We start from the raw sequence: 19315 nt of genomic DNA on the forward strand, positions 1-19315 counted from the left end.
GTTGATCTAAATCCTTCAAAATTGTTCATTATCCTTTCATTATACATGGAATACCTTAAAAAAAAAAAAAAAAACAGCTGACAAATGAACAAAGGTCCATAGGAACCACAGTATTCTGAAAGGCTTCTAGAAAATTGATTCGAGATAGATGATTTGCTAAAGTGTTGTTCTTTCAAGTTATAATTGTAAGATATGCCCTAAAAAGAATACTAAAGCCATGAGGTAAAAGGTTTTGATAGTAATCGTCTCATGAGCTGTGTGATATTTTTCTTCCTTGCAGGACTGCTTACTGATTGCGTATACAACATTCACATTGTCACACAAGAACAAAAGTTGTTCTTTAGCTTATTTTGCTCTCTAAATTTCTATAACCCAGGGTAAATCATTTTGTGTCTAATATTGATGGAAACCCAAATTGAACAACAATTAATTTTCTGATGATAACCAGATATTCTGGATACCTACGAAATGTGACCACAGTATGCCAACCAGTCTTTGGTTAATGCGTCTGACGAAGGTGATGCGTAAAGCCTCTAAAACATTATAATCAAATTCTATCTATTATACTTAGCACAAAAAAGTTATTGATATTGATATTTTTCATGTTCTAGTAGCCTTTTCAACATTCCTATGTTCTCAGGAAAGTTAACCAATGTCTTCCACTATATATGCAATATTATATAAATATATATATATATATATATATGTGTGTGTGTGTGTGTGTGCGTGTGTGTGTGTGTGTGTGTGTGTGTGTAGGTGTGTGTGTGTGTGTGTGTGTGTGTGTGTGTGTGTGTGTGTGTGTGTGTGTACTTTAAAAGAATACGTGATTGTGAATGGTAAATTTCTATTCCGTTTCCAAATTTTCTTCAATATAATCCAATGACAAATACTGACAAGCTGTGTACTACTGTCCAACTCATCAGTTCTTGATGTGCATGTCAACCTGCCCAATACAGCAGAGTGACAGCGATTAGTGCATGTCAACCTGCGCAATACAGCAGAGTGACAGCGATTAGTGGCATTGGATTTTACTGATGTTTACGAGATACCGATCCCGGATGCCGCGTCACAGCTAAGACGTTAGCATGGGAAGTGGTTGTTCCTTCGTTAAGCGCCCGGTGTAACCGTGGTGGCGGTCGCTGGTGCTCAGGGTCGCTCTTAATAGAATATATAGGGAAAAGAACGACTCGGATCACCGGCTTCTGCGCATGCGTGGTATTTAACTCGAAGCGGTGTCCTACTGGTTTTAAATCCATAGTAATAATAAACCCCCTTCTCAGTTTTTCTGTTTCGTATGCACATCATAACTTGAAAGATACAAATTAACTTGTATTATCCAACTCCAAAATTGATATTTTAATGCATAAGATTTCTGAATTATGTCTAAGATATCTAATAACGAATAAACAACTTGAAAACAATGGCTGTTTATTCAAAGCATATTTACAATAGTGTTATCTCCATAACAATTCCTAAGTCATCTTTTATATTTTAATCACATGACAACAGGTGTGAACAAGGCACAGCTAGACGCCTTAAACTTGGATTAACGTGCAGGTGTAAACAATTACCTGTAAATAAAATAACACCAGGTTATTCTACCGTGACCAACCTTCGTAATCATAAGTACAAATAGCACTCGCCCAATTTACGAACAATACGTAGGCACATATTCAACATTGTTTTATTATTTATTTATCTATTTTGTATAGTATGTTTCTTCTCTCACCCTCTTTTATTTCAAATATATTTTCTGATTATCTGAATTCAAATTATCTCCGATATGCGAACAACCACACATCTACTGTATACAACTTGGAGGTTTACTTTGGGTGTTTTTGTACAAAAGTGGAAGACTTTCCTATTACGAGATAATTCTTTTTGTGTTAAAATTTAACCAACTAGACTCTATATACATGTACATATAGCAGGATCGTGTATAGGAACCAGCAGGCATAAGGGATCGTGCCATCCTTCTTATTCCCAATAAAAACCATAAGACAACAAAACTAACGTCTGGTGGCTTTTTTCGTCTTTATTTACCTAATATCTATTTATTTATTTTCAAGGTCAACGTATATCTGTTCACTTATGCCCCAACTATAATTGCTTACAAAGGACACGTTTCAGTTTCACGAAATTAGTCAAAATAGGATTCATGTTTGGTATACGGACAAAAAGTCATAGGATAAACGTCACTGGACAGAAAGTCACAAAATATGTAGAAAAGTCACAAAAATGACTTAGCAAATGAGACCCCATATATACTTTTAAGATAATAATAACAGGTGGTACCCAAATGCTCACTAAAGCTGTTGTTCAGACACCAGACATTTCTTACAGTGGATAGGAGGTACAAGGTAATACATGTCATCATTATTGATGTTTGTTTTGCCACATTTAGCACCTTCAGTTCATTATTAAATGTTCATTATCAGATAATAAGAAAGGAAAAATCATTAACTTGTTTATATATCAATTATTATATGATAGTTCACTTACTTCTTGCTTTGACAATGATCTGGAGTGAAAGGAAGCCAACCATAATTCTGTCATCATTACATGTAATATGTAGTATACTAAACCAAATGATCATCAAGCTTATTTCATCGAAATAAGAAATCTCTCTTTTTAAAAATCAAAATGATATTTTACAATAAATATGATAAAAGGAATAACAATTTTATAATTATTATCAAAATCTCATAGAAAATATAAAGTTTGCATATATATTTTCTTAAACTTTACAAAAAGAACAGATATGTTTTCAAATATATATAAAAAAATCAATAGTTTTTTATTTTCTTATAAACTGTGACTTTTTGTCCTATGACATTTTGTTCTACTATCATAAAATTCTAATTGTGACTTGGTCTTATTTTCTTATAAAATTGTGACTTTTTGTCCTGTGACATTTTGTCCTACTTTCATAAAATTTCTTATTGTAACTTTTTGCCCATGGTCATATTGGCCGTGTCTTTTTGTAATTTGTAAAGCTGTAAATGGTTTGAAAGGTACATAATTTCAGCACAATGTATATATTAATTATGACTTTAAAAGTTGAAATATTTCCATGATCCTTGTTCTAATTAGGAACATTTATTTGAATCATTTTTTATATATCATAAAATTACAATTTTCTTATATCAAATTCATGACAAGGAACTACGTAAAAATGAGCAGTACTTTGAGTGAATCTCATTCTTTGCAGTCAGCCAATAATATGATAGGACTGGCTTCACGAGTATGTACAAAAGCCACGGTATCGACGTCCAGTTGTTTAATATCATCATGAAAGCTGCTGTCTTTGGATCGTCTTTTGTCTCGCGTCTCGGAAGATCTACCGAAGCAGACCCGAGAATAAAATATTTTGGAGTTGGTGGCATGACAGCAAAGGAGCCAAATCAAACCTGCCTGCAAAACCTGCTTCAGTATTCCCCTGATCGAGTTTTCATTCATCTCGGTGGAAACGACATTAGCGTTGACGGACAACCTAGGAAGGTGGCTGAAAACGTCCTACAACTGGTGCAGGTCCTAGAAGACAGTGGAGTTGGAACTGTTCTCGTGGGACAGATTCTAGACAGGGGTGGTACTTTCAAGAAGAGCCCTGGTCTGACAAGGGATATCTTCAGGAGGAAGAGGAACAGGATTAACACAATTCTGCGAGCAAAGCTCGGAAAAAGATTTATTTTACTTCGACTGAAATATCCCCAGGACTTTGCGGCTGATGGTGTTCATATTTCCCAGGGAAACCTATGGAAATATGCCTCACAGATAAGGAGAGCTCTTCTGACAAAGTAAAGCTCGAGAAGAAAACCGGCCCTTTTAAGGGCCACAGAAATATTTCGAAAAGATGCCTCAGATAACATACATTCAGAGAGACGAAATCTTTTTAAGAGTCGAAACATATACTCCCTAATTACCAGCATACAGCCTCACCGAACTTTCTATCAAACACATAAAAATCCACAAATCATTTGTTTTCAGTCTTTATGGTCCGAAATATACGTATAAAATTGGCATATCTTTTTTTTTTTTAAAAAGCCAAAGTAGAAATGTAATTGAAGAGAATAAAAATATATCCTATTGCAATTGGTGTGGAATATTGGTTATATACTTTCTTCAGTAAATGGCTTAATTATGCATGTATGAATGCATTATGCTGAAGGGGGGGGGGTGTCCTTCATGCAAAAAACTGAGCTGAAAGACTGGTATCATTGGGGGTTTTCCAATTCAAATGTAATATGCGCTTAATTCAAATTTTTAACAAGGGTTAAGGATATGTTCTCTTGCCCAAAGGGGAAGGTTGGTTTAAATGGGACATTTTAATGCATTTTTGACTATGCAAATTTCAAAAGGAATGATTTAATATGGTGCATGTCAATGCATGTTCGAAAGAAATTTTTGTTCCTCCCCCGGGAAAATGTTGAAAAAAAAAAGATTTAAAATGGGACATTTTAATGCATTATTGACCGAATTTCTTGCTCCTTCTTCCTTTCATTTATAGTCACCACATGCTTTATATCTTTGGTTGTGGTTAAAAGAAATAAGAAGACCTAGGGGAGGGGACTCACCCCACCCCCTCTAAATCCGCAACTGCATAGATATGTAGACTTCTTTATATTTTGAATTAAGGTATGCCATGTATAATGAAAGGATAATGAAGAATTTTGAAGGATTTAGATCAACATAAATGTTTATTGTCAAATAATGATGAAAGTGAAGCAGATGAAATTCACATGACTGGTGAATGATTCGAAGCTGACATTTTTGCACTTAAGACTTTTTAGAAGAGTTGTCTGCCCTTTGTATAAATAAGAAAATCTAATTTTCTAAAAATGTGTGTGGTCAATGATTAATTTTATTTCATATTTTCATTAAGAGAAAGAGTATGTAACTTTCTACCAAGAGATTTGTATGAAACTATAACTTCTTTTTAAAATATTGTAATAAAACAAGCTTCATATTTTGTCACAACTGACTAGGGTATGGTCTGTAAAAGTTGCACAAGGTGCAAATGGGTGGCGGTTTGATTTGAACTAGATAATTTAAGTGTAGTTTCAGAATTCAGGAGAGAAAAAATGGGGAAAATAATTATTTTGAATTAATTATGAGCGTCGGTGTCTGGGGTCGCTCTTCAAAATGACCGTTTCATATTTTGTCACAACTGACTAGGGTATGGTCTGTAAAAGTTGCACAAGGTGCAAATGGGTGGTGGTTTGATTTGAACTAGATAATTTAAGTGTAGTTTCAGAATTCGGGAGAGAAAAAATGGGGAAAATAATTATTTTGAATTAATTATGAGCGTCGGTGTCTGGGGTCGCTCTTCAAAATGACCGTTTCATATTTTGTCACAACTGACTAGGGTATGGTCTGTAAAAGTTGCACAAGGTGCAAATGGGTGGCGGTTTGATTTGAACTAGATAATTTAAGTGTAGTTTCAGAATTCGGGAGAGAAAAAATGGGGAAAATAATTATTTTGAATTAATTATGAGCGTCGGTGTCTGAGGTCGCTCTTCAGAAAGACCGTTTCATATTTTGTCACAACTGACTAGGGTATGGTCTGTAAAAGTTGCACAAGGTGCAAATGGGTGGCGGTTTGATTTGAAATAGCTAATTTAAGTGTAGTTTCAGAATTCGGGAGAGAAAAAATGGGGAAAATAATTATTTTGAATTAATTATGAGCGTCGGTGTCTGGGGTCGCTCTTCAGAATGACCGTTTCATATTTTGTCACAACTGACTAGGGCATGGTCTGTAAAAGTTGCACAAGGTGCAAATGGGTGGCGGTTTGATTTGAAATAGCTAATTTAAGTGTAGTTTCAGAATTCAGGAGAGAAAAAATGGGGAAAATAATTATTTTGAATGAATTATGAGCGTCGGTGTCTGAGGTCGCTCTTCAGAAAGACCGTTTCATATTTTGTCACAACTGACTAGGGTATGGTCTGTAAAAGTTGCACAAGGTGCAAATGGGTGGCGGTTTGATTTGAAATAGCTAATTTAAGTGTAGTTTCAGAATTCGGGAGAGAAAAAATGGGGAAAATAATTATTTTGAATTAACTATGAGCGTCGGTGTCTGGGGTCGCTCTTCAGAATGACCGTTTCATATTTTGTCACAACTGACTAGGGTATGGTCTGTAAAAGTTGCACAAGGTGCAAATGGGTGGCGGTTTGATTTGAACTAGATAATTTAAGTGTAGTTTCAGAATTCAGGAGAGAAAAAATGGGGAAAATAATTATTTTGAATTAATTATGAGCGTCGGTGTCTGGGGTCGCTCTTCAAAATGACCGTTTCATATTTTGTCACAACTGACTAGGGTATGGTCTGTAAAAGTTGTACAAGGTGCAAATGGGTGGCGGTTTGATTTGAAATAGCTAATTTAAGTGTAGTTTCAGAATTCAGGAGAGAAAAAATGGGGAAATAATTATTTTGAATTAATTATGAGCGTCGGTGTCTGGGGTCGCTCTTCAAAATGACCGTTTCATATTTTGTCAGAACTGACAACAGCCCCTCCTCTGCAAGTTATACCAGTGGCTACAGATGTGTGGAATAAGATAGGTATGGATGTATGCAACATCAAAGAGTCACAAGATGGTTATAAACATGTAATTACTATTACAGATTACTTCTCTAAATGGGTGGAAGCTGTAGCTGTGCAAGATAAAACTGCAAACACCATAGCTGCCTTCCTCCTCAAAACCATTCTGCGACATGGTGCCCCACGCATACTGGTGACAGACAATGGCTCAGAATTCAAAATTCACATCGTTCAGGAGCTCACCAGTACCTATGGAATCCAACACATCTTCACAACACCATACCACCCCCAAGCCAACGGCCTTGATGAAAGGACCAACCAGACGCTGAAGCAGAGTCTGAGAAAAGTTATGCATGATAATGAAGGTGACTGGCCAAAATACATCGACCATGTCGTTTCAGCCATCAATATGACCACTCAGTCGTCCACCGGCTACTCACCAGTCTATTTACGGGAGCTACGGACACCTAGGATGGGGCTTCAAAACGAAATTGAACCCTCAACAGAGGTAAGCTTTGCTGAAATTACCGATAATCGAATTAAGCACTCTATTGAATGCAGAAATAAAAAATTTCAGGAAGCCGAGGACAACATTTCCCGTGCCCAGGAGAAGCAGAAGACAGACTATGACAAGCGTCATAATATCATTCGGCACACCTTCCAAGTCAAGGATAACGTTCTTCTACAGAACCTGAAGCGGAAGACAAAAAAGGGCCATAAGGAGGAGGAAAAATGGCTGAGTCCATACACCATCACTAAAATCAATAAATCTGGTGTTTTTACCCTTCTTTCCTTCGATGGGAAGCAAATCAAAAGGCATGGTGCACAACTAAAACCTTATATTTCAGGGGAGACCACTGAGAGCAGTCCACATGCAACCTCTTCATTGCAGGGACCAGCACTGGTGAACAGTGGAAGCAGTTTGACGACACCAACTTACTAAGAAAATTTAAGGACTTTATTTTTCATTTGGGTTTAAATTTTTATTCAAAATTATGGCTCATATGAGGATACCTCCACGTGGTATGAGCTGGGCAATGATGTCACAAAATTACCTTCTTTCTTAGTCTTATTAAAAGAAGTGACATTAGCAGACATCCTCGTATTGTAAATATATATCTGTATCTAGTTTAAAAAGAATGCACTTTCACATTATGACCCCTGGTCTACTTTTTTGGGGATTGACAATGTTATGGTTTTGGCAATTATTTAATTAAGGAAATCAGAGGTCATGATTTGAAAAAGCTTGAATCTACAATACCTGAGAATGATTCCATATTAATAAGACTGATCACTGTTTGTAAACAAATTTCTTCATTCCTCCTATCTAAAACTAAATTGCCCATTGCCAATTGTGTTCCTCACTTACCCCTGATGGGTTAAGATTTGAGCAAACTGCTTCACTACTTGAAGATGCTTACATATAACTATGAACAATCATGACTTTGCTGTTCTTGAGAAAAAGATTTTTACAGTTTCTTCCTATGTATTTGTATGTAAAACTTTGATCCCCTATTGTGTCCCATTCAACACCCGGGGGCCATGATTTGAGCAAACTTGAATCTGCAACTATGTCAGGAAGCTTTCATGTAAATCTCTGCTTTTCTAGCTCAGTGGTTCTTGAGAAGAAGATTCTTAAAGATTTATTCTATATATTTGTATGTAAAACTTTGACCCCCTACTGTGGTCCCATTCAACACCCGGGGGCCATGATTTGAACAAATTTGAGTCTGCAATATGCCAGGAAGCTTCAATGTAAATTTTAGCTTTTTTGGCCCAGTGGTTCTCGAAGATTTTTAAATGAAACCCACCCTATTTTTGCATTTTTATGATTATCTCCCCTTTGAAAGGCTCATGGCCCTTCATTTGAACAAACTTGAAAGCCCTTTACCCAAGGATGCTTTGGGCCAAGTTTGGTTGAAATTGGCTTAGTGGTTCTGGAGAAGAAGTCGAAAATGTAAAAAGTTTAGACAGACAACGGACAACAGGTGATCATAAAAGTTCACTTGAGGTTTCAGCCGGTTTTGCTATTTTGATATATAGCCTATCAAACTCCAGTAAGATGAGGGTGATACCAGACAGTCAACATTAGAAAGTGAACTGTTTCAAAATTACTTGTTGATATATTACAAATATGCGTGATGCTGTTTTATAACTGACCTTTAGGATGTTTCTTAGTGTTTGAAATTAACCATAGACCGAGTCCATGTCAAATGGCACTGGTCTATAACAATTGTAATTGGGATATAACAAAATGTGTATGTTAATTTTCTTAGTTTAAAGCAATTGAGTTATCCCACAAGTCAACGTCTGATAAACGTTATGAGGAAAAGAGAACACCTTTTTGGAAATGGAAAGAAAATATGCTTTATAAGTACTTTAAAAGTCAATAAAAATGTTTTAAATTTGTGTTATTTTTTTCAATGTTGCGGTCTATGCCAATTCGATGAGGTCTATGTCATCTAGTTTTGGCATAAACCCAGTCTGTACTAAGTTTTAAACAAATTTCGAAAACTGCTTTTCTGTTACTTTAACTTTAATTCAGAAAAATATACTGACAACACGTCACACCAGCATATTTCTTTTCTGTTTTACCACACCCAAACATATAAAAGATGTGGTGACTACAAATGAAGGGAAGAAATGCATTAAAATGCACCATTTTAAATCATTCTTTTTAAATGGGCTAACCTCCCCCCAAACCCCACAGTAAGGTATAGATTTGCCACTGTATTTGAGTGCAACCTGATGTTATTAAAGAACAGACGTAGCTCAAAAACTGCAAATTCACATGAAATTATGCTACTCTACAGATTACTTCGAAAAAAATGTATAATTCAAATCCAACAAAAAAATCAACAGACTGATTGAAATGGATCACAGATTAAAATGTATCACAATGAGGGAAATTGGGATGTTTTGGAGAATTGACAAATTCAATGCAGAAAGAATTAAAAGGATCAGTAAATGATGTCATAATACTTGCCCTTTGACCCCTAAATATCAAGGCTCTACCATATAGAAATTTCATGCAAATGATTATGCACATTTTTACTGTATGCTCGAGAATGTCCAATATATAGGATGTTCTCTATTCGTTTTTCACAGGGTAAATAATTCATATTTTCATTCCAAAGATAATTGATTATTGCATTAGTATGCAAGGTGAAGATAAAGAACAGTATAAATTTTCTTCTGGCATGTTTTCAAAGAAATGAATTTAAACTAATTTCACGTGCTTTGAACTACGTGAAGTAAATTATTTTAATGGGATATGAACTCCACATCTCCATTCTTAACATTAATTCAACATAAATTATCCACTTTTCAAATACTGAATGTCTGATATCATCATTGAAAAACACTAGATATATCTATAGATATGATGTTTACCTAGAAATGTAAACCTGAGTCGGTCAAAAACAGGCACCTATCTTCTTAGTCTGGTTAGTGTTACATAACCATGATAAGTTTATTGGATTGGCTAGTTGTGCTTTGTGCTCATTTAATTACAAATGAAAATTAGTCATGGGGCTTGGATTATTCTGACCACAAACTATGTCGAAAATCTGCTTTAAATTCATAATTCATAAGTAATTGCGCAAAAAATTAAAACTAAATACCTAAGCATTTCAACACCTACATAAAAATATTTCATTGACATAGCTGATGGCTTTTCGATATTAAAAAACACAATAGAGGAAATTCGAGTCACAACTTTGTTTTGAATTAAACTGGTACAGTGTGATCATGATTCGCATTTATTCATACTAGCAATTAAATCATAGACAATAAAAACAATATTATTTACTTTTTCTTTTTAAACCACTATCTTACTTTCAAGGTATTGTTATCATAATCATAATGATATAAATCAGTCGAGACTCGATCGCTCGAGTACAGGACGACATTGGTGGGATGCCGATCTCGATGATTCTTGCATGTAAAATGAATAATTATTAGTAAGTTTCTGTTGATATTTTTGCTAAAGGAGCTGCACTAGTTATATAATTTAATATATTAGTTAAAATGCACGTCTTCTTATTAAAATATGTGCATAAATGAAGTTCATATGCCGATCACAATTTCAGATGTAGAATTAAAAACCAAAGCATTTTCTGGTTTTTAAAACAAAATAATTCAATAATACCAATTGTTTTATTGTCTTTTGGGTTTTTTTTCATCACCAAACTTCACACTAATTGCTGATTACAACCATATAAAATGTTTACAATTATCTATGGGTCGAATTATGCGAGCGTCGAACAGCAGGGCTACCGCTATATTTAGAGCGACCCTGAGCACCAGCGACCGTGGTCACCGCTACACCGGCATTGTGAAGTGGAAATCACGGGTCTATTGGAAATGAAGTTAAAACGGAAAGTCCGTGCCTCAGTCGGTGTTGTCCCGATATAGATTTCACCTACCGCTGGTGACGTCTCTATAATAATATAGATTTCACCTACCGCTGGTGACGTCTCTATAATAATATAGATTTCACCTGCCGCTGGTGACGTCTCTACAATAATATAGATTTCACCAACCGCTGGTGACGTCTCTATAATAATGAGTGACATAACACAACAACAAAAAAACCCCGAAAATTACAATGGCATTTCTCTTGAAGAACAGCGTTTCTGAAAACTGTATAGAATTCTTTATTAGTAACAACCATACAGTTCATAGGTTTAACGTTTTTAAATAGAACAAATAAACATAAATATAAGCATAAGTTATACATAAAGTAAATACAATGTATATTACAGGTAAAGGGACACAATTCATTCATGTACACCGCCGTTTCTAGACCATGTTCAGGTGAACCGATAAAACGTAAGTTTACCTGTGTGTCACGTGATTAATTTTAAAAAAATGTAAAGAGATCTTGCTTTTAAACTTGGCTATGTAAACATTTCACAAGAAAGGCGCAAGTTCTGCATATAACTGATTTGGGAAGATCATATTCTTTACATCCAAGGTAAGATATCTTTTAATTACATACATGTAAATCGAAAACTACTAACACGTCACACGTGCATCCGACTTAACAGAGGTAGCCCTGATTTATCATTCCTTATCTGAAACTCCTCTGTCTCCACGTAGAAAGTCGTCCGCTATAAATTACACTAATAATTAATGTTTTTTAACCAGTGATGTTCAACAAACGTAGAATACAAAAGGATATATGCACTCGGTTAGTGCATTGTAAATATATTTGAAATACATACATATGCAATGGACAATGAATATACACTTCCTATGTAAACATTCGCAGTACCTGCTACTTCTGCATTAGATTAGAGAGAGAAATATCGAATACAGGCAATTTTACCATGGCAATACATTAACATTCATATTATAGTTGAAAAAGCGTTTATTAAAGTTGTATTGTCCATTGTAAAAGTTTGAACAAGAAATACATTTGCATTTTCTGTTTCTGACAAGTCACTTGAACCGAACACTAATAAATCTCGGGAGAGTAACTTAATGTACCGCTATATTTCACACAACTGTGTGTCTACTTTCTGATCAAAAAGATCTTTCTACTGGCCATGCTGGTCAGTAGAAAGATATTGAAATGGTAGAAAACGGCGTGTTATAGAGGTTTCTGTTCACGAGAGAGATTTAGGTTCCGACTGTTACATTCCAGTATTAATTTGATATGAAGTACTTGACCAGTATAAAAGTAGTTTGGTATATATTGGAGAGGTATGGAGGTTTTGAATGATTGCAATGGTGTACTGTTTTGTCAATATTGATAAGGATAATTTTAAAGTCGTATTGTACTGGGGATGGGGTGGGGGAAGAGTTATAGTATATTTGTGTTAGCGAACTGGTTTTGCCGAGTTTTGTAAGTGTGGTTCGTGCCGAGTATTGTAAGTGTTGTTCGTGTCGAGTATTGTAAGTGTGGTTCGTGTCGAGTATTGTAAATGTGGTTCGTGTCGAGTATTGTAAGTGTGGTTCGTGTCGAGTGTTGTAAGTGTGGTTCGTGCGGAGTATTGTAAGTGTGGTTCGTGCCGAGTATTGTAAGTGTTGTTCGTGTCGAGTGTTGTAGTGTGGTTCGTGTCGAGTATTGTAAATGTGGTTCGTGCCGAGTGTTGTTCATGTCGAGTATTGTAAGTGTGGTTCGTGCCGAGTGTTGTAAGTGAGGTTCGTGCCGAGTATTGTAAGTGTTGTTCGTGTCGAGTGTTGTAAGTGTGGTTCGTGTCAAGTATTGTAAGTGTGGTTCGTGTCGAGTATTGTAAATGTGGTTTCTGTCGAGTATTGTAAGTGTGGTTCGTGCCGAGTATTGTAAGTGGGGTTCGTGCCAAGTTTTGTAAGTGTGGTTCGTGCAGAGTATTGTAAGTGTGGTTCGTGCCGAGTATTGTAAGTGTTGTTCGTGTCGAGTGATGTAGTGTGGTTCGTGTCGAGTATTGTAAGTGAGGTTCGTGTCGAGTATTGTAAATGTGGTTCGTGTCGAGTGTTGATCGTGTCGAGTATTGTAAGTGTGGTTCGTGCCGAGTGTTGTAAGTGTTCGTGTCGAGTGTTGTAAGTGAGGTTCGTGCGGAGCATTGTAAGTGTGGTTCATGCCGAGTGTTATAAGTGTTGTTCGTGTCGAGTGTTGTAAGTGTGGTTCGTTCCGAGTATTGTAAGTGTGGTTCGTTCCTAGTATTGTAAGTGTGGTTTGTCCCGAGTGTTGTAAGTGAGGTTCGTGCGGAGCATTGTAAGTGTGGTTCGTGTCGAGTATCGTAAGTGTGGTTCGTGCCGAGTATTGTAAGTGTGGTTCGTGCCGAGTATTGTAAGTGTGGTTCGTGCTTAGTATATTGTAAGTGTGGTTCGTGCCGAGTATTGTAAGTGTGGTTCGTGCTTAGTATATTGTAAGTGTGGTTCGTTCCGAGTATTGTAAGTGAGGTTCGTGCCGAGTATGGTAAGTGTGCTTCGTGCTTTCATGGATACTATTTGTTAGGTCACCGGGAGACTTGTTGTGGTGTATTTTGTGTGCTTGGAATAGTCGATGTTTTTCTCGAAGATATTACATGTAGTTTCCACGAAAAGTTGCTTGAAATTGTAACACGTAAATGCTTATGAGACTCCGTTTTAAGTAGATATGTATCGTTATTAAAGACAAGAGTCGGATTTAAGAGTTTGGGATTTTCTTAGATATAGTTAAAATTCCGTTTTGGTTGAATTAAAAATCACTAAACATTATTTAGACCATTCGTTAATTTTGATAAGATCGCTAAAAGTATTACAATTAGCGTGGCTGGAGAGTGTGGATTCTCCACTATAACCTGGGTTCGTATACATTGTTATTCACCTTTTCATCAGTTTTGTTTCATTTGATCACCTCATATTCAATGATGATAGAAGTCTGAAAAGTGACCCCAACCTCGGGTACAGCTGCAAACTGAGGAAGGAAATGATAGCCCATAAGGCCCCCTACCATGCCTCCATGCTCTTCACGTGGACTCTTCAAAGATTATGTTGTTATTAACCTTAATTACAATCTATGAGATGTAAAATTAAGAATTTTCAGGTGCCGTCAAATGCCACCGTGCTCCCTTTTTAGTGTTCTATGGGTACGTATACACATGTTGTCTATCTCTTGATCAGTTGTGTGCCATTCTATCTCCCCATATTCAATAATTAGAAGGGTTTGAAAAAAGATTCCATCATCGGGCACTTCCATGTGGTACTCCTACAGGTATCAGGACAACTCGCCCCCAAGACAACTCGACCCCTCTTCGGGACAACTCGCCCCCTCCCTTGAGATATCTCGCTCCTACATATCATACATGTTTACAATTATTATTTTTGGTCTAAATCCAAGAGGTGTTTTAGCAAAAATTAATGAATTTCTTATAGATAGTATACAGGTATACATCACAGACAATAAGACGTGTTCACATAAACACCAAACTTCACGTCTTTTTATGCAAGACGAAAGATTTTAGTGAAAATCCAGTGTTTGGGTTCAGTAAATTCATCATCACTTTTATGTACATGTAAAATATATAATTTCAGCGGAAACAAGTTAGCGTTTGGTATAGGGAGAGTATTAGCTTGGTCTACAGCTGACATAGTATAATTATCAATAATCTGCGTCTGTTGTTAAATCTAATTCTTTGATTTCCCCCAAGCTGTTATAAATTTACTTCAAACGTTATATGCGGTACTCATCATCAGAGTTCTTTACACTTTGAAATCACCGCGTAAAAAGAATCACCCCGCGTAAAAAGAATCAGTTATTAAAAGCAAAGCCGTTATAAAATTTCTAAAATGGGAATTTTATTATTTTTCAACGGGAATTAGTTGAGAAACGCATTAAAAGGTAATTACACGTATCAGAATATTCATGGTTCACCTTTACACTTATGTATACTATATCGATAAAAAAAAAAAAAAAAAACACTCTCCAAAAAACCCCAAAATTTTCTCAGTATTGGAGACATTTAATCAATTACCTGAAGACCAGTAAATATAATTTTTCTTGCCAATTGATTTATGAAAAATATAACTTTTTCTGAAATGCAATAATCAAATCTGTGTATACTATTCTATTAGAATTTACCATTCGTGTTAAAGTATGAAATAAAAAGACGTATCTTTATAGGGTTAAAAGTGTAAATAACACACACACACAAAATAAAAATAAATGTGATAATATATTTATATATAATATTGGGGGCGAGTTGTCTCAAGAGAAGGGGGCGACTTGTCCTGAGAGAGGGCGAGTTGTCCTTAGAAGGGGCGAGTTGTCCTTAGAAGGGGCGAGTTGTCTTGAGGGCGAGTTGTCTTGGGGGCGAGTTGTCCAGCATTCCTCCTACACCCCCTACAGAGGACAGGAAATGATATAGCCTATTAAAGGGGTCCTCTGTCTTGCGTCCATACTCCTTTCTTTACTCTTTAAAAATTAAGTTGTTGTTAACCTTCATTACGGCCCTATGTGATGCAAAATTAGGAACTTTCATATTAGCTCAATTGCCCTCAAGTATATACACTGTATCAAACTTGATAATACTTCTCATTACCAGCACATTAGAGTTATCGCGCTTTGATGACTCTTGTGCGTCATTGGTAAGAAAATGCACAAGTCTCGCGAGCAAGTGCGAGATTACTGGGACATAAACGAAACGTTCATAGCACCCCCCCCTTTTTTTTTAAGTTAAAGTACATGGTGAACTTTTAAATAAAATAGCCATTGGTCAAACTGTATTTTAAAAATATACTAACACTAGTTTATCAAGGATGGTACATGGTTTTTTTTTTAAACTCCACTACACCTATTATAAAAATTCCAAACAACGATGTTCTCTGTCCTAAGTCAATCAATATTTTGTAATTTTCAAAATAGCTTAGATGCAGTTTAGAAAAGCATTTGTTGTGTTAATTAGTGTTATAAACGTCTTAAAAAATGCAGTTTGGCAAGTATATAACTTATACTAAAATATTTGAAAATGAGAGAGAGAGAGGGGGGGAGGTGAGGAGGCATTAACGATTACAAAGTCCATGCCATATGAACCTGTCCAAATTGTATAAAATAGAATGTCTGACAGAATAATCTTAATAACACATGAATCCCATTAATTACAAGAAAAGTCATTGTGTCGGATGTGCATGAATTGTTTTTCCCCTTCACAGTTCTTCTTGCGACTGATGCTTTATATCGGTCAGATTTGGCAGATTTAGTACTTGCACTCCTTCACATAGTTTAATAAGTTCGTCTGTTTTCTTGTAAGAATAATCAATTCCTTTTGCCTTTAGAATTTTAATCAGTGTCGTGGTTTGCAGTCGGTTATAATATGTATTCGATACCATAATTTATATTACGTATGCCTAAGTAATGTTTACGTATGTTGTCCCGGTAGCACGACTTTACGCGCCTTTAATTTGAAGAGTTCCACTAATGGAAATGATAAGTATTAAGAATATGGTGATTTATTGTTTGAAAAATCATCAATTTTGATCGATTTTCTTGCTAACTTTTAATATTCCGTGTGAGTACTCTTAGTACTTTGATGAATTTTCTTTAGGGTGCTGGTTAGTGGCTGTTAGCTTCAGCCTAGTTAATAATCCGACGAGTAAAATTCTGACATGCAAGTACCATGTGAATGTGTTTGCATTATATTCATGAGAAAATTATGTGATTTTATGCAACATATGGATTCATGCATTTTCTTTTATCTGTTTCATGTGATGAATACAATAGTGCAAATATTGAATTGTGAAGAGATTCTAAATTAACATTCCTCCATATACAATCAAGGGTCAAAAGTATTTCCGCACTGCTAATTTATTGAATAATACAATTTTTAAAGCACTGATAAAAATATTTCCACTGCAGCCATCATCATGAAAAATTTATAAATCATGCACAATCGCCTAGGTTTAAATCTGTTATTAAAGTTATTGTTATTTTTCTATATACGTTACACTCAATATGATAATCATGTAAGAACTTTATTTGAACTTTATCTTACACATTTCATATTAATTACATGTAGCATTAAAAAAAATATACCCCGTACTTCCTAAATCGACCCACAAAAAAATACAGAAAATAACACTAAAAGTAACATTTGTCATGAATCTTGAGTGTTTTTTGCATGTATTCTGAAAATTTTATAATGATAACATTAAATATCAAGTGTTGGTGAAGTTTTTAAAATAGGAAAGCTAGTTTATTGAATATAAAGTGAAAACTAGGAATGCAGAAATACTTTTGACACTTGAGATATATTAGAAAATATATATCGATATTTTAAACACTCTATACTGAACTTTGCAAAGGGCTCCACAAACCTTTTTTTTTTCCTATAAAAATCGGGCTCAACGTTTTCAAAATGGTCAAGTCGTGGACATTCTATAATTAGAGGTCGCGTCATCAAGCTAACACTACGTGAGTAGCACGTGACCTGTGTATTCGTTGAGAATGTGCTACACGGGCAGATGAAAACAAGCGGTATTCTCGCGAGATTATACTTACTTGGGTGAAACGTCACCAATAGATAATATATTTCCGGAATAATTGTTGGCGTATAATACGCCATATTCAAATTCGAAAAATTAATCTTAATAAAATATTTTCTAATAGATATAAAATACCTTACATATCCAATTACATGACAAATTTGGCTAGGTACATTTGGAATGAAATTACACGGTATTTTTGGTAGGCTTCATATCAGAGACATATATTATTTTAGGGCTAATATTGACTATAAATCAAAATTATTATTTTTTTCAATACAATATGCAAGAAAGTTGCCAGAAATTTTACTGAACTTCCATTTTTGTTGCACATAAGAATCTTAAGAGCATCAGACAGACAGATGGCGTGGGTTTTTTTTTTTTCTGAAGGGGGGGGGGTAGCAGAGGATAACTCGCGGTCGTCTAAAATTCTTGACTATCAAACGAAAATAAAAAGGGGTCCAAAAAATCCATAACAGATGTTCTCTATTCCAAACTTCAACACCATACATGTAAAGAAGGGGGCGGATTCATCCTACCATGCAATGTAAGGGGGGGGGGGGGGGGGGGGGGGTCAGCCAGTATATCATAATTCGCAAGGGATGATAATTTACTATGCTTGTGAATATAATGGAAAATTCAACTTTATCAAAGTTAAAAGTATCCCGTCTCTGATTTAAAGCGCATGAGAGTAAAGGATATCAAATTGGAATGGGACGGTGGTAAAACGGATTTCTTTTAGATCCAGTGGTACGGTATGTATTAATATCTCACCAGAGCTCATAGAATGTAGAACTGACTTCATAATGACTTATGAAGATGATCGGTGGGGAAATAACATATTCTGGTGATATTACTGGTTATACAGGTATATATTTTGTAGACAGTGGAGGGGTGGTGGTGTGTACACAACATCTGTACACGTACACTACCCACTTCACGTGTCTGTGCATTATGCAAGCACTAGTGTTTGCAAACCTTTATAAGACACATGAAAGACTGCATTGAAGATAATGGCAAGGATGTCACTTAGGATCAACAAGCTCCACTTTTAATTTGGTGTCTGTGCATCAAATAAAGTATTTCTCATCTCCCACAAAATCTTTAAAGAAGAACACTATAACAAGAGATGGGAGATGTCTCTCATTATTCCATGGAAATAATTGTCATTAACACTGTATTCTTTTAGCCCCTTAACTGGCCCTGTGAAATGCAGAACCACATGACCTCTACCCTTGCCCTTGGTGACTAGGTATACAGACTGTTGAATAGCAGTTGACCTTTGCTGTTCACTACAACAACCTTTTTCAAGACCACCAATTCTTTTAACACAACTTCCAAGAAATGCAATAAAATGGGAAAGTCTAACAGATTGAAACACACAAGAGTCAATGTACTATAATCATGATTTTATGCTTGTTTATAAGGAACTCCTTGAAAGAAATTAAAAATATTTTTAATATTTATGATCAAGATTCCTTATAGCCAATATTCTTTCAAGCTTAACAAGGTTATTATGATGTGCATTGAAAATAGTTATTCTTAAAGGGGCATTAGCTGCCATTTTGATACCAAAAAATTAATTAAATGAAATTTGCTCCATATCATACATGTATATTTCAGTGATAACACCAGTATTTAATTATTTCAAACACCTTTTAACCCCAAAACAGGCACATTAATGTGTATGAATATCACATGAATTTTGGTAATTAAATGATTATTGTCTTGCAAGACAATAATTCGTCCTTATGTATTTCTATACACTAAAAGTGACAATCTATTGTCGTTTTATTAGGTTTCTCATGTTTTTGTACAAAATAAATAT

At 35.4% G+C, this 19315-nt stretch overlaps 1 protein-coding gene and 1 long non-coding RNA gene across 2 annotated transcripts in view; one reads left to right on the forward strand and one right to left on the reverse strand.

Annotated features, from left to right (window-relative positions):
• Positions 1-1411: 1411 nt before the first annotated feature.
• On the reverse strand, positions 1412-10710 carry LOC130050221 (uncharacterized). The gene is made up of 2 exons (XR_008798644.1): positions 10349-10710; positions 1412-1571 (listed from the first exon to the last, which is right to left on the reverse strand). It is a non-coding gene; the product is annotated as an uncharacterized LOC130050221 (long non-coding RNA).
• Positions 10711-11396: 686 nt separating this feature from the next.
• Positions 11397-19315, forward strand: part of LOC125658391 (steroid 17-alpha-hydroxylase/17,20 lyase-like) — a 28679-nt gene continuing 20760 nt past the window's right edge. Inside the window, exon 1 of the mRNA XM_048889631.2 lies at positions 11397-11515. The gene's annotated coding sequence lies outside the window, so the exon portion shown is untranslated. The remainder of the gene's footprint in view (positions 11516-19315) is intronic.

This window comes from Ostrea edulis, chromosome 9 (genome assembly GCF_947568905.1).
Source record: "Ostrea edulis chromosome 9, xbOstEdul1.1, whole genome shotgun sequence".
Lineage (NCBI taxonomy): Eukaryota > Metazoa > Mollusca > Bivalvia > Ostreida > Ostreidae > Ostrea > Ostrea edulis.